Source organism: Frankliniella occidentalis, unplaced genomic scaffold (genome assembly GCF_000697945.3).
Source record: "Frankliniella occidentalis isolate FOCC.00 unplaced genomic scaffold, Focc_3.1 Scaffold6, whole genome shotgun sequence".
NCBI lineage: Eukaryota > Metazoa > Arthropoda > Insecta > Thysanoptera > Thripidae > Frankliniella > Frankliniella occidentalis.
Window position 1 is genome coordinate 1,167,889 of NW_026267136.1, and position 10,025 is coordinate 1,177,913.

The window sequence follows — 10,025 nt, forward strand, 5'->3', positions numbered from 1 at the left end:
CCCCCTCCCAATCCCCACTTCCGTCCAGGCGCAGTCCACTGTCGGTGAGCGCCCCCCACACCACACTCCGATCATACACCAGAACCGACTGAGGCCGCGACACAAGGAAGCCGCCTTTGCATCACTTGCATCACATATTGAGGGTTCCCAATCATTTTTCTTGCATATTTTTTTTCAATATAGTTCGGAAGAGAGAATTACATTGTATACTGCTATATTTCTTTTGTTTCACGGCTGCCGTGGGTGCCAGCCAGCGCTCCTGAGAGGCGACGCGACACGTACCCTTGGGTGCGAGGCAGCCGCCGGCTGAGACGCCGGGCCCACGACCGCGCGCGGGGCCAAGAAGACTCTTCACGTGCCCAATCGTACGCGCGGGGCCCGGCGGGCCAGAGCGCAGCTCGCCAAGGTTGGCGTTTCTGACGTCGTGCGGTGTGTGGCGTGGCGTGTGGGTATAGCCATCACGTCCCGGTGTGCATCCCGTGTCTGAGACACACACACACACACACACACACACACGCACACGCACACACACACACACACACAAACGGTGGGGGCCCGGAGTACCCCCTCCTTCCCCTCACGCGCGCGCGAGTGTGTGGGAGCGGAGGGAGATACTGAACAAACAAAGATACCTCGGCAATAAAACAGTTGATGATGAAGTGTGAGAGTATTTGGTGGGGACGTGTCGCTTCCTACTGCCCGGGGCCCGGCTCGAGAGACTCGGGCGGCGCGGGACACCTCCGGGACACCTGGGCGCATAGGAGGGACCCCGGGACCCCCACACCGGTATGGTAAGGGCACCCCGTAGCCCAGCAGCCGGTGGGAAGCTCAGAGACGTGCGCCGGCCGGAAAAGAACAACGCTTAGGATTATCATTACGACTACTACTTCCATGAAATGCGACACACAGAAAACGAACAAAGGGGACTTATTTTATTTCTTTTCAAGCCATGGCCATCCGTGGGATAAGGGGTTAGTAGCGGGTAGATGTTCAGTTGTGACGTACGTATGTGTGTATGGTAATTGATAAGTTCAATCGTAGAACATGTGTGGCTCAATTTGAGAGTCAATAGTGATCGATCTGCAACTGGGCGAAGATAATCCGTGCTCAAGAGTTACCAGTTAGTCTGAGGGTGAGTAGTACTATTCGAACCCACGCGCCGGCAACCAAACTCGACCGACCCGAGTACAGTGGGCCAAAAGCCGCCAAGGAAAGGGAAGGGGATTTTGAAGCAGAGCCCGTTGATCGTTATTCCGAGTCTCATGAATGACCCGTTGAATTATTCAGACGGGAGGTAGTAATGGGCTGGTTACGGTGGGTCAGGGGACTGCTGCTGCCGCCACCGCCCCGGCCTCCTCAAGGCCGCACGGATTTTTATACAGAGATATAATTGCGCTACTCAAAAATCCGCGCGCGAAAAAAACAAAACAAAGCCAACAAGAGGCGGTTTGCGCACGGCGTATACTCGCCATGAATAATTTGGGCAAATAGTCGAAATGTGTGAATATCCAAGATTGACGTCAACGCTGAGCTCGCATTCTTGTCGCTGGTCCGGTACACGCTGGCCCCCGCTCAGCGAGCGTGCCCCCGCAGCGCCCCCACCCCCGGGTGAGCCCTGTCATCGGCTCCGCGCCGTCAAAGGAGATACCTCTTCCGGAACGGAGGGGAACACCCTTTTTCAGCCCTCCGCGAAGGACTTCCGTCTCCTGCCCTGCATCGACGCAGTGAGAGGGGGACAGAAGGATCCTTGACCTTATCGGGAGATCCATCGCGAAGGGCGGCGCAGGGCGTAGCTGGGCGTGGCTGGACGTGGGCGGAGGGGGCTCTCGCACCAGCAGCTGCTTCCTCGACGTGGAACGGTCGTTCCTATGACAGTCCCCTACTGGTACTACGTCCAGTACACTGTATACTTTCAAACCGTTCACCCATTGATAGGTCGAGACGCAGTTGGTCATCATCCAGAAAATTCAAACCTGAAACAAAAGAAGTAAAAAAATTAGAAAAAAAAGGCCCAGCTAAAAAGAAGCTCTGATTATTGTGGAAATGAAAACAGAGAAAGGATTAGGGTAGTAGCACTTTTGTAGCCTGCTTAGAAGGTGAAGATGAAGAAGTATTAATGTCAACTGGTGGAATGAGAATCAGCTGTTCAGTCAGTTATTAAACACTTCTTGCAAGAATTGAGCCACCAGTTGGAAACTTGCAAGTGTTCAAGAAGGTAGATGTGTATTTGCATTGAAAGTGTCAAACTTGGTTACACTTGTTCAACTTTTTTGTAATGGAAGCATTCACTGAGGGGGTGTTGGGTTAGGGAGTGGAACAATTTACAAGCAAAGTTAGTTGAGCACTTAGTCTATCAGTAAGCATTAAACCTAGAAGATTCCCTAAACGATGAGCATTCCAGCAGATTTTTTTAAAATAGACATTGGAACCTCTTCAAATCCCTTCGCTTTCAGAGAGGGATAGTAAAGCCCTGTTTAACTCTTTCACGGGCAGTGCATTGATCAGATTAGCAATAGTCGGTATGTGTTTTTAAGGCCTTCCTTTGAACTTAAAAAAGAAAAATAGTTCTTCAAAGTTAAAAATTTCTGTATGTACTTTGTTTCATTCCTTTCAGAACAGCGCACCAGGGGCGCAAATCACACAGGGCGTACGCTATCCAATTACGACCGTGAGCTCGCGTTACACCTGGGGAGGTAATTGCCACTCGCCATTTTCACGGCACGGTACATACGCAAAGCACAGCCCGTCTGCATGAGTCGTATGATGACCGTGTGCCCGTGAGGGAAGGACTGCGATGAAACAACGGAGCAAGGCGGGCAGAGCTGAGGGAAAGGGAAAGATTTGCTTCTTGTCATCATTGAATATCTTGAGTGCAAGAGAAAGAGGGAGAGGGGGGATAAAGCAGCCAGCCACATTTAGGTTGCCGCACCCGCCCTTTTCTTTCCGCTAACAAGTAAATAATTTCTCACACAACAAACCCAGCCACTCACCTGTTCCTCTCACTTGCCGGAGCACATAGAGCATCTTCGCGGCAGGCAGGCGCACCCAGCAGCGTCTTGATGAAACAGCACTGCTGCCAACCCCGGCCGACATAATTTCCCTCATATTAATAATTTCCCGAAGTGAATGCGTGTGAACGTATGGCCCCGCCCGCGCCGCTGGTAGCCGGGCCGGGTTGGGTTGGCCGCCCTGATTGGCCGAGCGCTGCTCATATGAGCGGCCCAGGCTGGCCAACCGAACAGGCTGACCAATGTGGCTGCGATAGAGATCTAAACATGGGCATGGCGCTGCGGCAGCGTGATTGTGTAACAGTAATGATAATTATTATTATAGCGAGTGTGATACCGCTGGGACGCAAACAGATAGGTCTGCATATGTATGCGCGTAATAAAATCTTGTAAAGCCAAGAGAGTCTCTACTTTGAGCACTACGTACATCGGTTTTACGAGGATGGCCCGTGCCGCGTGCTGAAAGTGCCCACATCATCGTCTTCTCCCTTCTTCCTCTGTGTGAGTAGTAAGCAATAACAGAACCCACGCCACCAGGAACAAATCTAAGATTTTTTTTTTTTTAAAAAAGAAAGGTGCCCAAGAAGAGATCACACAAAAATTATCATCACTAACTTTGAGCTCATTTGTTTTATTCAAAATTGTCTGTGGCTCCTAGTTGGTCTCAAAGGAATAAATTACACCAAAAGATGATGCGAAAAAAAAGGGCTGGACGAGTAAAAGGGGGCAGCAGAGTATTCGTTTCAAGAAGACTCCTTTGACAGAGGAGGAGAGGGGCAGTGACCGTGGTGCCCAGCCAGCGTGTCGCGAGGCTCATCCACCTAACTCACTCTAATTGAAAGCACCCGCCGCAGTGCGCTGCGCACCGTCCGGACCGCCCCGCCCCCTATATACCGTTTATACACTTTTATTTCGACTGTGTAGCAGCCACGGAGCAGCGGCAGGGCCTAACGACACCACCAGCCCGCCTCCGTTGCGTACGGCCGTTGCGGGGTCCTTCTTGTCATCCCCCCGACCCGCGCCTTTGGCCTGTGAGTTTCGGCGCAAACTGCCCTCCAGCTCGAGCAAGGCAGACACAATGGAATTGCACCGCGGAGCTCCGCGGAGCGGCGGCTCTCTCAAGCTTCTTGCACGGCGCCCCGCCCCGACACGCGCCCACCCTTTGTTCAGCCGCCATACATTCTAGTAGTTAAGGGGGAGTGATTGGTTATGCAGACGAGGCGAGTGATGGCCCTGCACAGCACGACAGGGAGCGGCACACGATTCGTCCGCACAATCACCTGTCAACTTAACACGGTAAATGAACAAGCTGGGCCCGCTCTTCCGCCAAACCAAGTTGCCAGCTCCACTTCGCTCCACCGGCAACTCGGTTCGGCAGGGAGCGGGCCCAGCTTGGCCTGCCGGCGGCGTTTGGGACGGGCCTTCGGCCCGTCCCTTCTGAATTTTTATGGTGTAATACATCTTCTATCCGAAAACGGGCCTTCGGCCCGTTTGAGTGACGGCTCGCTTCGAACCATCTTTTTGCCAGGTACCTTTTCTGTCTACTTCGTAAGTAAAACTCAACAAACGAAGTATTCTTTTCATACGCTGAACATCTTTGGCTGTGTGTGCCGCAGTTTGTAGAATACATGCAAGTTATGCCGAAATTTTAAGTTATTGATGTTAGCTTTTGAATCCAATAACACACCTATGAAAATGTACATAAGACTAGACCTAGAAGTTAAGTATACTTCCAGGCATACTCTGAATGACACCGAACGTGTTCAAACAACAAAAAACTAAATGTGTTGTTTTTTTTTTGTGTTTTTTTTGCATTAAAGTGTACACGTTTTATTAATGATGTGCCACCATAAAATAAGCCCACTCTTCTGCTTAGAAGAAAATTTTGAACCGGCCGCATACTTTTCAGACAGAAGTGTACTTCTGAAAAAATAAAAATATTTCTGTTTTGGCCATTTTGGTGAGAGAAACTCCCTTTATCGCCTAAACGGTGAGAGATAGAGCCAAACGGACGAAATTTTAACCCAAAGGGCTCTATTTTCACTAGTTACCCCCTAGGAAACCATCAAATATTTTTTAAGCTTAATATATTGTTTTTGGGCCACTTTTGTCAGAAAAACTCCCTCTAGCGCCTAAACGGTGAGAGATAGAGCCAAACGGACGAAATTTTAGCCCAAAGGGCTCTACTTTCACGAGTTACCCCTTAGGAGACAATAAAAAAAAATATTTTTTTCCACTTCTTGGACCAACCCCTATTTCTTTGTTACCCCCTCAGACCCACTCAGGGGTGGTTGCCAGGATTTGCACCAACCGTTTCGTTGTCCAGAAGTGACAACAATAATACCCTGAAAATTTCAGACCTCTAGCTCACGTCCTTCTTGGGGAACGGACAGACGGACAGACAGACACAGAGGCGATGGCATAAGCCCGCTTATATAGCTTTTAAGCAAAAGAGCGGGCTAAAAATGTATGTGGCCTAAACGCGCGAGGTGCCTATTCACTGAATTTCAGTTGTGCACTAGAAATAAGCTACTGTACAGGGCATGACAAAAAGGTACCGAAAACGGTACGCACTACACTCTACACGGAGAAAAATAATTAGTTCATCCAACTCATACGTAGGTTGATATAGGAATCACTAACGCTGTTGGGTTGTGAGAACGAACTAATTCGTTGTCTCATCCAAGTGTTCGCTAATGCAACGCAAAATTCGTTGGAGCAGCGAACACATCGCTGAGAGAGCGAAGGCGATCGTTGATTCAACTAAAAACGCTTTCGTTCCAGCAAACAGATTTATTCACTTCTTCAACGATCTATTCGCTCTCACAACTAAGAATTCGTTCTACCAGCAAACGCTTGATTAAAACAACGGATATTTTGTTCCCACAACGAATTCTTTTTGCAAGCTCCAAATCAACTCAAACATGGGTTGAAGCAACGAATTATTTTTTTCCGTGTAATGTATTTGTATTTTTTGTGCAAACGTTCGCACAAAGTTCTGCATACTACTTTGTTCGCACAACTTTGTACGAAAGAACGTACAAATTGGTGCACAGATTTGCACAAAAACGTGCATTTTTCTGCGCGAATGTGTGCAAAAAATTAGTATGCACAACTTTGTGCAAATACAAATCAAGTTAGTGAGTAGCCTCGACGGGCGATACACACCACAGGAGCTCGCACTTGAGTACACGGTTTATACGGAAGGGGTAAATTCAATACGAAGTTAGAGTACAAAGCAAATGCTTCGGGGTACAAAGAAATTTATTTGCAGCATGCAAGGATATGCCGCGAGATTGCGAAGCATCTACAAATGCTTTGTGACAGAAAAGTCGATGCTGCCAATGCTGCCATACAGGCCAAATTCTGCGCAGCTTACTCTGTTAAATTCCTGCAAAGCAATTCTTTGCAGAATTGCGAAGCATTCAGATCTTTTCTTACCACGCAGCATTTACTTTGCAGTTGCAAAGAGGTGCTTCCCAGCATGTAAAGCATTGCTGAGCATAGCTTCGCAATGGCGAAGCATCGCTTGTGATTGCAAAGTAAATTCTTCGTAGTTACAAAAAGATCCAAAAAAAAAATTCGCAGGGCATTTAGTAGTGTACGAACTAATGTGAATGTGTTAAAGGATTTCACAATGTTCTCAAAAACTCCAACGGACAGAAACTGCCGTAGGAGGAGAGAGGACGAAGAGAGCGGTTGGTTTATCTACATCCTCTCCTCTCTTCTGTCTATCTCACTGACACACACACACTCAAACTCACACGCACACAGATACGCAAATGCATGTCGACCGATACAGCGGCGCGCACACACGCCGAATAAGCCTCTGTTCGTGCCTCATTGCGATCCACGGAGATCGAGACTTACCCCTCTCACCCCTCTCGTCGCCGAATCCTTTCGCGGCGTGCGACCCCCTCCCCTTTTCCCCCATCCCCTCGCCTCCAGTCACAATCCTTCCCCTCAGAGGAGCCACTCACTCCTACGCGTCGATCTGCTGCTGCACCACCAGAATTTACATACACTTTTTCGTGCGACAAAAAAAAAAAAAGCGCTGGGAGAAGGAAATGCACCATGCGACAAATCCACCTTGCAGACCCCTTTTACATCCTCTTCCCTTACCATGACCCTCCCCTTGCCGAACACCCAAAAAACTTCGCGCACCCACAGGCAAACTACGAGACGGCAAAACAAAGTTGGTGGCTCGATAGCAAAAACATACCCGGGTTCATGCTGCCATGCGTACAAACTTGGGTGTATTTTTCTTGTATGCCCGCGCCAAGGTGGAGGTGGTGGTATAGGGGCCTAACTGCCGCAAGTGCGACGTGGCGTGGCGTGGCTCACAACAGCGCAACAACAATGGGTCTCACGGCGGCGTGCCTGCGCGCCCCGCCCACCCCGCCCCTACCCCGCCAACCCCACCCGCCTCGGCCGGTACGCCCGCCCCGCCTCACCTTGCGTACTGGCCAGTGGCCGCCGCATCGCGGCGCGCCACAAGGCGCATCTTCGGCACCAAACGGGAGTTAATTTAGTCGCATAGTCGTATCTCACTCCGACATTTATAAGTGTTTATGAGAAAGGAGTGTGCGTACTGCCAAACATGTGCACGGCCTCTTTGAAAACGTGGCACAGGACACAAATATAGTTTTCAACAATCTTAGCAATTTCTTTTAGAAGAGGAATTACTCTTGTTTTAAAAGAAGTTGTAGTTAACTGGTTAGTATAAAAACATTCTGTGTTTCATTTATCACAAAATTAAGGTCGATAAAAAAGGACCTGAATTGGCAACTTGACTCGTGTACAGTTAAACCCCCTCTCTTTCCCAGATTTCCTTCCCTGAACTCGGAATTACACAGTCTTCGTGCTGTAGCAGTTGGTTAACACCTCGCCGAATGCAAACAGTAGCACGCCACAGAATCGAAGTAAAGCCCTATTGGTGTTCCGTGTGAACGCGGGTGCCTCACACGACGGTGGCATTCTCTGAGAGAGATGAGGGAGGATGATAACGATCAAGGGCGAAATGGTCTACTACATGGAGAAGGCTGACAAGAGAAAAGTGCTCCAAATGCAACATCAATTGGAAATAGGAAATAGAGCATTTAAACTAGGATAACCGGGCAGTGAAATGAGGTAAAATTTGCCGCGCTCATGTTCCATAACCAACCAGGTCTGGGCGGGGTGGGCTGCTGCGCCGCTCACGACGGCCGGTTCCTTGCATTCCACCGCTACGGATTTGCAAACAATTCCTCTCCGTGTTCCTCTCATTTTTATTATTTTTCATAATTTTATCTGAAGCCACCGCCAACGTTGTGCACCACCGCTCCCTTTGGTCGCCGCCCGCTGCCTTGTTCACGATGCGAGAGTTTGATCAAACACTTTCAACCATTGCAAAGGCAAACCACAAAAGTCCTGCAAGGTTGATATTGCAAAGAACCGTGGTCGCATGAAGTACCGTGCACATGACAAGTTGTTGTTTGTTATTATCCAAATAAATCTCAGAGCAGCATGAAAACTTCTCCATTCACCCAAAAACTTTAGTTTCCCCATGACATTAGCTATAATTTTAGATAGAAATTGCTTTTTAGCACAAAATGCTACGTATTAATACAAGAATTACAGCCTATGTATTACGAGTATTTTGTATAAATAGAAGAACAAATGTTATCAAAATGTACATCCATCGAAAAAAGACAAAAAAACAAGCTAATTGATTTCTGGCAGTTCCCATACACTGAGAAAAGCGTTTTGTCCTTATAACCAAAAAAGTGTTGAATCAATGAAAATTTACGCCCTCAAGACAACTAAACATTTGATCAAGAATTTTGAAGACAATATGATCAGGTCGATCACACCTTTATCAACATGACTAAATCCAGTGATCAGGGTGACCAAAATTTGTCTTACGCAAGTAAAATTTTCTTGGCTTCCTTTTTCTTTGCGCGGATCAAACGGTTTTCTGAGTGCATGGCAACGGCAACATCACACTTTTATTCCCGTTTCCACGCCCGTGCTACTCAAACTCGACCTTGGCGGGGAACACAGACGCGCCATCGTATATTTTTACTGTGTGGAACCGGAAACGGAGCATACGTCACAAACGAAACGACGCGTCGCATAGCAGGCAGCGCGAGGAAACAGAGAAGCTGCGCTCATGAACTTTGCAAGCAGTCCCGTTGGTATGATTTACTCGGTTCGCATGGCAGAGATTGAGTCACTAAACGGCTGCAAAAGAATTTATCACTTTCCCGTCGGCAAAGCGGAGCGCGGGTGCGTGCCGACGCTAGTTCGCACCATTCCGTGACAGCTCAGCCTAATAACGAATAGACTACCCTTCTTTTGAACCATAGTTGTCTCCATGACCATCGAGTGCGGGAGGCCCTTCGCGACGTCCCCAGCGGCTAGCACGGCCACACATCCCCACTACCCCTTTCGCATCATAAAGCAGGCCTCGTTACACCTGGGGTATTTTTAGGGGAATGCCACACCGGCAGCGGGCCAGCACAGCGGGCGAGGACGGACACAGAGGGCGTGGGGTCATTTCTGCGCTGGATTTTTTTCCAACTTGCGCGACTCCGCGGGAGCACAAAAAAAGTAAAAAACAAACAAACAACGTTGGTATGTGACGTACGCGGTAGTCGGGGCTCGGTGGGTACTGCTGCCGCCCCTAGAGCCCGGCATGCAGCGGTGGCGGTTCTTTCCTGGACATACATCAAAGATACGCATCTGCCAGCAGGGCCACCTTTACCGCCGCTGCGAAGGGGGGCGCGGGGACGGACAAATAATATCAAGGGTGGGAAGAAAATATGTCGCCGGAAATCAAGGCCGACGATCGTCAGTGCTAGCCGACTGCTAGTGCTACCTTCCCAGGGCATCAACAGGGGTACGGGTAGAGCCTGGAAAGGGTTCGGGGGAGAACCTAAATAGTATGGCCCGTGTGAACAGAAGCCGAATCGTAGCACCACACAAATAAAGAGTCTTAGCTTAAAACGGACTCGTTATTAAAACACCCCCCCCCCC